Source organism: Carya illinoinensis, chromosome 10, assembly GCF_018687715.1.
Source record: "Carya illinoinensis cultivar Pawnee chromosome 10, C.illinoinensisPawnee_v1, whole genome shotgun sequence".
Taxonomy (NCBI): Eukaryota; Viridiplantae; Streptophyta; class Magnoliopsida; order Fagales; family Juglandaceae; genus Carya; species Carya illinoinensis.
Genome location: NC_056761.1, coordinates 22,499,295 through 22,509,835, shown reverse-complemented (window position 1 = coordinate 22,509,835; position 10,541 = coordinate 22,499,295). Strand labels below are relative to the sequence as shown.

The 10,541-nt window shown below is 34.5% G+C and overlaps 1 pseudogene; it reads right to left on the bottom strand.

Moving 5' to 3' along the window:
* Positions 1-515: 515 nt before the first annotated feature.
* On the bottom strand, positions 516-9,329 carry LOC122278559 (annotated as a pseudogene).
* Between the last annotated feature and the right edge of the window lie 1,212 nt (positions 9,330-10,541).

Below are 10,541 nucleotides of genomic sequence, written 5' to 3'. Positions count from 1 at the left end.
ACTCCAAGCCCATAAACGTGTTCAATTTCAAACGGGTTACAATTCTATAATCTGCATTAAAATTTTTAAACATGATTGCTTTTTGTGTGTAATTTAATACACATGCACGTAAATAATCTTCTTCCTTAAAGTCCCTAGGGTAGCCGTCGCACGTTCTTTTTCTCCAGCAAACTAACGGCCCACGGCCTTGTCTTTCTTCACGCCCCTCCCATGAAAACAGCCAACCAGGTCTACCCAAACCCCAACTTACAGCAAGCCACCGTCCAACCCTTCATGTTGCCAAGCCGCAAGCCCCCACAATTCCAGATCAAACCGCGAAGAACCAACCACGCTGTCAGTCGGTTCTCGAAAGCTACGGCCACTTCCCCGGCGTGCCCACGGCCTCACTACACCAAGGTATGGACCTGCACCGTGCCTTGAAGACCCTACTAGAAAACCAAACACCCACTATCCCGCTTGGTGCCAACCAACCCATACGTCCCTCTACAGAAAATCACCACAAGGCCACTGCCCGCTCAGCCTTCACGATTTCTTTCCCAAGGCCACTGGCAGACATGTCCAGGAACCACCCTCTCCAATGTCCACCACCTCTCCCCTTCATGCATGTTGCCAACCACCATAATCCTGTGTTATGAGGGGTAACGATGAAGAACACATAAATGGAAATTACGAACAAGGTAGAAATAGCAATAGAGATAAATTGTAGAAGATGGACTTTCAATAAAATTGGCTACGCCTTGGGAAGTTCGAGGCTCCCAATTCATCCATTCATTCAGACCAATACATTCCAGAATAATCTCTCTCTCGGACCTTCCTACCTCATATTCCCTCGCAGGGGTAACCAACAGAACAAATACGAAAGCAACGTGTGGAAAGTAATAGCCTGCTACAAGAATTTAACTATTACAATGAAATAAAATGCAAAACGTTCGGGACCCAAAACGCTGCGTCTCATTGACAAGCCTTCAAGTCAAACGGTGACAGATCCACTTCACTCTTTCTACCTTGCTCGACTGAACCCTCCCTCTCTCTTCTCTGTCTTCACTTCCATTGAGGGTCATAACTCTCCCCCCCTTAAGGAACCTTCAAGGTTTTATAGCACTGCTGCTATTGTCACACACCTCCAAGAGAAGAGTATAGAAACTGAAAAACCATTATCTATTGTCAGGATACTGACATCAAATGTCCAACCACGGGGGTAAAAAACAAGTATATTTTTTTCAACCAAATATGTACATGCCAGCGTGCAAGCTTCAGTATATACAACTACAACTGCTAGCAGGGGAGTGCCAAAATCTGCAATAGCTGAACAACCACCAGCAAAATATCCTGTTGGTTTATCATCGATAAGAACATTACCCATGTCAAACTGCCAATAGCCCTTGTGTGTCACTGGAACACATGTGAGATTGCCCTTGTAATGTTTTGGAACTACACCCCCACAGACAATTTCACCCCCCTCTTCCTCCCCTCGATCGAAATACCAGTCTCCAACTGACTCTTTAATCCCCTCATTTGTGATTAGAGAATCATTAGCGAACCATGTGTCCTGCCTCTCAGACTAGCAATGGGCAAAACAGGAATTTAGGAATATTAATCCATTTTGACTGGAACTCGAGAAATCTCTAATGGCATCGAGCATCTGATTTCTAAAGTCTTGGAGAGACTGGATATGTGTTGAATTACAAAGCAGATGGTTTAATGTGCAGTCATTCCAATGGCCATGAGGATCAGCTGATCGTGGAGCTAAACTAGCTTGGAGCTGCCATGAATCATAGGCTGCATTAAGAATAAACAATGGTGTCTTTTGAAAGAACACGTCTCCTTGTTGGAGACTTAAAGTGACTTACGCGCCACACTCTTTCAATATACTATATTTATTTATTTATTTTAATAATTTTATATTTATATTAAAAATTTTAGATAATTATAATAAAGACACTGCTCATTTAAAACTTAACAGTTATATTTCTTGATGGAAGAAAACTGCAACACTTCTAAAACAATGGATAAGGGTCTTGGCCTGTTCATATATAAATACTTGTGATTCTCTATCAGTCATATTCATTATTGTAAATAAAAATAGGCTGAAAACTCCTACCCAGTACTCTCCATATAGAAATATGTGAGGGTTCACAATCCAGAAACAATTAGTTCCTGCAAATACTTGATTAACAATGGCCAAAGGTTAGTATTCTAACTATCATTTTATTATTAGATATTCTTCCAAATCATACAGTAGTGGTATAGAGCCAAATCTTGTGCCACATTTTTTACTATAGATTTTGATTGTTCTATGGATTTTTTGTTGAAATACTTGTTTGGACATCTGTGTTTATTTCGATCTGTGAGTTGTTGTTAGAGTTTGTTTATGTGATTTAAAAAATACAAGTTTGGGCATCTGCGGAAAAACACAGATCAAAATGCATGTTAGAGTTCATATTCGTTTTCCAAAAGATTTTTATTCATCATTGTTTGTTTCAATTTAAGTTTATATTCCTTTAATTTGAAATGTTTCGACTTTGTAAATCAAAAACTTTTGTGAATTTGTTGATCGTTAAAGAGTGTGTTTACGTTTTGGGTTTACATTCAAACTTTTTAAATGAGTTTACATTTAACATTTGATCTATTATTTTGAGTGCCCATATATTTTTAAACTCATAGATTAAGAGTTTTGTTGATTTGAGATCCTCATGAAGTAGGGGTGTTCATCCGAACTAGATTTTTTTTCTAATTCAGTATGGAAATTTGAAATCCGGACAGTTATCCGTCCGGATTACACCTGGGTGTCTGAAAAAAACCCAGATCCAGTTATAGATCCGGTTTTATAACCCGGTTATCCATAATCGGATTATACATTTTTTTTTTCCGACTAAGAGTAGTGACATTGTTTAAATTTAATTAGTTGTGATGTATTATTATTTAATTTTTTTCTTAGTAAATTTATGTTTTTCATTGTAATGTAACAACAATATTACCTATTTTGTATTTTTTTTTAATTTTGTTCTTCAATTTATTTTTTTAAATTTTTTTTTAAAAGTGTTTAAATCAATTTATTGAAAAAAAATCTAAGCAATTTGAAGATGATATCAGATTTTTTTTTTAAAGTGCTATAATTTTTTTTAAAGTTATAAAGTTTTTTTAAAAATAAATATTACAAAATCCGGATTGAATCCGATTATAACCCAGATCCGGTTTTTATCAAAAAAAGAAACAAATAATCCGGATATCCGGATTGAATCCGATTATTCACCCAGTTTTTAAAATCTGGATAAGGATAAACACCCCTATCATGAAGAAAACGAAATTTTTTTCCTTTTGATCCAAGATATTAGGATAGGAATTGAATTACAGAGTCGTGAGGTTACGGATGAATATAAAATAAAATAAATAAATTATGAGAGGGTGGGATTTCGAATCATTGCCTTTGAAAGTTGAAACACATAATGTAACATCATCTCAACTCATTTAATCTAATTATTATAATTTTTTTAATGATTACCTTTGAAAATTGAAACATATGACATAACATCATCATTTCAACTCATTCAATCTCACCATTTCAAACGTACCATAAATCTCAGATGTCATGAAACGATGCTTTTTCCAGAGGCTGCTTTTCCTCGTGAAATGTTTTTTCTTTAAATAGCATGAAATGGTGGCTTTTCAATTTGTGTCTCTCAAGCCGTGTGGGCTTGCAGTGATAAACATTAACCCATGTTTTATGATGACTTTTATCACTTGTAAGACGTTGCAATTTTTATGATTATCTATGTGATAAATATTGAAGGCTTACCGTTTAATTATTAAAAAAAAAAAAAAAAACTAGGTGAGGATATATTTTGAATCATTTTGAGATTTTTTTCATTTATTTATTATTTGATGATGTAATTATCATTATAGATGAGTATATTGTGATGATTTTATTTATTAAAAAAAGTCATATTAGAGTATAAATATTATTGTGTATTCAGAATGGCTACAACATCTTAAAACATAATAGTATTTTAATATATTTGATTGTATGATTTTATAATGGCAATTTATATTGCAATTAAATCATTATAGTAATTACTTGGCCCTATAGGGAGGTAATTATTATGAAAAATAATGATTTAATTAGAATAAGATAGTGGGAAATGATTTTAGGGAAAAGTGATTTCCTATACCCATAAGTGCGGGATCTCGTTTTTCCTAAATATTTGTAAAACACTAGTCTTACTATAACGAATTGAAAAATATAACCAAATCTTATTTATATTGCAATCTTTATCCATATGGAGATTTAAATTTATTTTTTGAATTAAATATTGGTCAATTCAAACTATAGTTATTGTTTGATTCAAAGCAGTGACATATGTTCTTGGTTATTTTATTGCAGTTACTATGTCTTCTATTTAAATAGTGAATCTTCAAATATTCCAATTCTGAATAGGAATAAGTTTTTAGACTGGAAAGAAAATGTTCTTTTAACCTCAGGTTGCATGGATTTGGATTTGTCACTCCGTGTGGATGAACCACGTATACCCATTGAATCAAGTTCATTGGTAGATAAAAATACTTATGAAAGGTGGGAGCGGTCTAACCGATTAAATCTAATGCTCATGAAGTCACATGTGAGTAAGAGCATTATAGGTTCAATCCCAGAGTGTGATAAAGTCAAAGACTACATAAAGGCTTGAAGAGTAATTTGTTTCTGATAAGGCATTGGCTAGCACCTTAATAAACAAATTATCAGTTATGAAGCATGGCAAATCCAGAAGCGTGCGTGAGCACATAATGGAAATGAGGGATATTGTAGCTCAACTAAAGTCTTTGGAGATTGAGACTCAGAGTCATTCATTGTCCATTTTATACTCAACTCTCTTCATACAGAATATAGACCATTTAAGATTTCCTACAACTCTCTTCATACTCATCATAATACATGGTGGATTGATTCGAGTATCTCAATTCATATTGTCAATATCATGCAAGGGTTTCTCAACCTAAGGAAACCGATGAGAAGTGACCAAGATATCTACTCAGGAAATGGGATACGTTCGCAAGTCAAGGCTTTAGGAACTTTTAGACTTATTTTAAATAATGGTTATATTTTGGATCTTGAAAACACATTTTATGTAATTTCATTTTCTAGAAACTTGATCTCTATATCTAGATTAGTACCTTTAGGATTTAAATTTATTTTTGTGTTATGTATTTAAAAACTCCACATTTGTAGACTATGAGACCTTGATTAATGGTTTGTATAAATTAAATTGAGATTCTGTTTTTAAAAATAGTCTATTAATATTGTTGATGAGTCCTCCTCTATATTATGGCATAGGAGATTGAGACATATCTCCATAGAGAGAATTAAAAAATTAGTAAATGATGAAGTCCTAAACACTTTAGACTTATTAGATTTTGGTACTTGTGTGGATTGCATAAAGGGTAAGCAAACTAACAAAACAAGTAAAGGTGCCAAGAGGAGTGAGGAAATTCTTGGGATCATACACACTGACATTTGTAGATCATTTAGTATCCATTGTTTGAACGGTCAGAGATATTTTATTCATTCATTAATGACTATTTAAGGTTTATGTATCCTTACCTCCTTTTCGATAGATCTGAAGTACTAGATGCTTTCAAAATATATAAAAAGGGAGTAGAGAGACAATTAAAAAAGAACATAAAAATCATAAGATATGACAGGGGTGGAGAATATTATGGTAGATATATAGAGTCAACGACCGGGTCCATTTGCAAATTTTCTGAAGGAAGAATGCATTATTGGTTGGTATACAATGCCGGGTCCACCTCACCAAAATGGTGTTGCCGAAAGGCGAAACCATAACCTTATGAAAATTATAAGAAGTATGCTCAGTAATTGTAATCTTCCTCTATATTTGTAGAGTGAGGCTTTAAAAACTGTAGTGTATATCTTAAATAGGGTTCCATCTAAGGTTGTTCCCAAAACACCATTTGAATTCTGGAAATGATGGAAACCTAGTTTAAGGCATATGCGCATATGGGGTTGTTAAGATGAAGTTAGGGTCTATAATCCACAACTAAAGAAATTGGATTCAAGGAAGTCAATGGTTATTCATTGGCTATGCAGAAAATTCTAAGGGCTATAGATTTTATTGTTCCTCACATACACCTAGAATTGTGGAAATCAGAAATGTAAAATTTATTAAAGGGTTTTGAAATAAGTGGGAGTAATGTTCTTCGAAAGATAGAGAGGGAAGAAACATGGAATTTAGATACTAAATTTGTGAATGGAAATGAAATGATTGTCATTTAAGAAAATCAATCTAATATTCTTGAAGATCAATCAATTCAAGAACCACCATCACCTCATGAGGAACATACCAACTTTGACTCTATATTGCAACATCCATATAATGGATGAAAATGTAGAATTAAGAAGATCCTCTAGAACAAGGAAGCCTTCTATTTTTTATGATTATTATGTGTACCTACTAGAGTCCGACTTTGATGTGCGAACTAAAGATGATCCCATCTCATTTTCGCATGCCATGAGTGGAGAAAATTCAAAATTTTGACATGATGCTAGGATAGAAGAAATTGAATCCATGGCTAAAAATCAAGTTTGGGAAATTGTTGAGTTACCTAAAGGAGTTAAAGCCATTGGTTGTAAAAGGGTTTGTAAAACCAAGAAATACTCAAATGGTAATATCTATAGATATAAAGCTAGACTTGTAGCTAAAGGATTTGTACAAAGAGAAGGTATTGACTATCATGATACTGTCTCTCCAGTTTCTAAAAAGGATTCATTTAGAGTGATCATGGCATTGGCAGCTCACTTTGATTTAGAGTTATATCAAATGGATGTGCAAACAACTTTTTTAAATGGGACTATTGAATAAGAGGTATACATGAAGCAACCTGAAGGGTTTGATTCTATAAAGGTGGTCATTTAGTTTGCAAGTTAAAGAAATCAATTTATGGACTAAAACAAGCATCCCGTCAATGGTATTTGAAGTTTCATGATGTTATTACTTCATTTGGTTTTATAGAGAACATCATGGATAACTGCATATACCATAAATTTAATGAAAGTAAATTTATTTTCTTAGTCATATATGTTGATGATATTTTGCTTGTAACTAATGATTTGGGTATACTACATGACACCAAAAAATTCCTATTCCAAAGCTTTGAAATGAAGAATTTAGGTGAATCTTTTTATGTTTTAAGCATAGAGATTTACCGAGACAGGTTTAAAGAATTTTAGGACTTTCTCATAAAGCCTACATTGAAAAGCTGTTGGAAAAATTTAGAATGAATGAATGTACACCCAATGTAGCAACCATATTAAAGGGTGATAAATTCAATTTAAGTCAATCTTTGAAAAATGCTTTGGAAAAGAAAGAAGTATAAAGCATTTCATATGCATCTGCTGTTGGTAGTTTTTGCATGCACAAGTTTGTATAAGACTTGATATTGCATATGCTGTGGGAATGTTGGGAAGATACTAAAGCAATCCTAGAATAGAACATTGGAAGGCTACTAAAAAGGTTATGAGATATTTACAAGGAACCAAGAATCATATGCTTATTTATAAGCATGTTGATTGTCTGAAACTGGTTGGATATTCAGACTTAGATTTTGTGGGTTGTCAAGACTTCAAAAAGTCCACTTCAGGGTATGTCTTCATGTTAGCAGGAGGTACCATATCATGGAAAAGCACCAAACAGACAATCATTGCATCATCTACTATGGAGGCAGAGTTTATAGCATGCTTTAAAGCAACTTCACAGGCAAAATGGTTTAGGAGTTTTATCATAGGACTTCAAATTGTGGATTCGATATCTAAGCCATTAAAAATTTACTGTGATAATTTGGCAGTAATTTTCTTTTTTAAGAATAACAGGAGTGGGAGCAAAAGTAAACATATTGACATAAAATATCTTGCTGTCAGATAGAGCGAGTTAAGGAACAAGAAGTCTCAATAGAGCATACAAGTACATCTTTTATGATTACAGATCCCAAGACAAAAGGGCTCTCAATAAAAATGTTTTTGAGCATGAGATTAATGAGCTTATTTTATATTTGATTTAATTATAATTAATACAGTACTTGTTGTTGTCAATAATAATATTTTTATTTGTGCACATGAAGTATTTACTCCTATTCTATAATGTATAGACCCAAAATGACTTATAGGAAGTCATTCATAAAGAGATATATCACATATGGAAATTGATTGAGAGAGACTAATACAGTGTAATACATTAAAGGAAATGTTAATATAATAACATAATTGCCATGATTCATGTATTATATCTTTCTTCTAAAAGTTATTGTTTGACTAGTTTTATTTGTGGCCATATTTGGTTTTGGTTACCCAGATGATTTTAAATGATTGTCACGTAAGCCAAGTGGGAGAATGAAAGAACACGTCTCCTTGGGAGAGACTTAAAGGTGGCTTGCGTGCCACACTCTTTCAATCTATTATATTTATGTATTTATTTTAAATTAGTTTTATATTTATATTAAAAACTTTGGGTAATTAAAATGAAGACAATGCTCATTTAAATCTAACAGTTACATTTCTTGATGGAAGGATGCAACACTTAGAAAACAATGAAAAATGGTCTTGCCTATTTATATATAAAGGCCTGTGATTCTCCATCCGTCACATTCATTAACGTAAATGAAGATAGGCTAAAAACCTCTACCCAATACTCTCCATATAGAAATATGTGAGGGCTCACAATCTAAAAACAATCAATTCTTGTGAATACTTGATCAACGATGGTCAGAGGTTAGTGTTTAACGATTATTTCATTATTAGATATTCTCCCAAATTGTACAGTCTTAACATTCACAATCAAATTCTGAGGGAAGAAGCACAAAGTTGGATCCATGTGGTTGATGCAAGTATTTGGAAGATTCTTTTCAATTTCATGTAAGTTAACCACACCTCCAAACATATTCCTTAAAGTGCACCCTCCAGACACATCAACTGCATTGAGGAACAATCCAGCATCACTTAGACATTTCACTTTCTTAATTTTTGGAAAGAAGTCCCAAAACTCATCATAGTGTAGTATGGATGCTAGACCCCCAGCAGAGCATCTGGAAAGAAAAGCCTAGTTAGCATTCTTCGTTCCCTTTAAATCTTCCATAGCAGCTAACCAAATCTGTTTTCCTCGAAAATTGAGTCGTGCAACCTAATTTTGACCATTCCCACTAAAAGATGCCCCCTCACAATGTCGTAACTTGACTCTGTTCCAATTGACAAAATCAGGATTTTCTTCAGCTTTATTGCTCAATATTCTTGAGAATGATACTTCTCTTTCCATAAATCTTGATGAACCACGACAAGTAGTTTGCTAATAAACACAACTTCTTCTTGTACTACACCATCCCGTCCTTCTAATTGAATGAGCCAATTGTTTTCATCAAATATGTGACCACGATGTAGATGATAACTGGGTAGGGTCACATACCACACAACACCCCTAAGTGGCAATGTCTCAAGCAGTTGAGGTGTACTATTCACCCATTCATCCAATTTATCACCAAAATTTGAAAGAGATTCCTTCACATGTTCTTGATATTTCGTTCTACTTGTTGAATATCGGGGTAGTGTGCTTCTCGAATGGACCCTTTCTCTAAGAGGCGGTCAACTTCCTTGACAATGGTGGCACACTTCTTGACGTTGAAACTTCTGTACTTTTGCCTAACCTTCTTAGCCTCGGGGTTGACGCAGAGGTGGCATTTGATTATAGCAGAATTGATCATGGGCGTGTCCTTGTGGCCCCAAATGAACACATCTCAATGCTCTATGAGGAGCTGCTTCATTGCCTGCCACATCTCATACTCCATTGTGCTGTTGATTCTAACCATGTGCTTGGGGACACTGGGATCCATGGAAGCTAACTATAGTAGTTTGTTTGGCTCCGCCTGTTTGAGGGCCTACTCATCCCTAACCTCTTCTTCTCTGGTGGTGAATTCAAGGGGTGGTCAAGTGGTGTCGCTGCCTGGGCCTTCATTGCGTGTACCTCCCCCTTCCTCAATTTTAGCTCCTGCGCATAGCACTCGCATGCCAACTAGGGGTGGCAATTTGTGACACGACCCATTAACCCAACACGAACACGACACGATAAAAGCGGGTTTGGGTTTAGTCTTATCGGGTTCGGGTCAAAACGGGTCGACCTGTTAAGACACGATTGCTTAACGGGTCACTAACGAGTCAACCTGTTTTGATCCGTTAAGCTTAAATTGATTTTTTTTTTCCTTTTTCAAGTTTTCAACCTTAAATTTAATTCAATTGTAATGTAACAAGAATAGTTGGACTTGTGTAGGACCGTAGGTGTTCTAATTATGCACTGCAGCACTATTAGTTTGTTATTTTGTTGGGACTTTAATTTTGATATATTTATTATTTGGATTGTAATTTGTAGTTGTAGCTAGTTTTATATTTTTTAGAGACATTGTGATTTTAATATTTATATAAAATTAATCAGGTTAAACGGGTTAATGGGTCGTGTTCGTGTTTATACGGGTTAAACGGGTCATAACGTGTC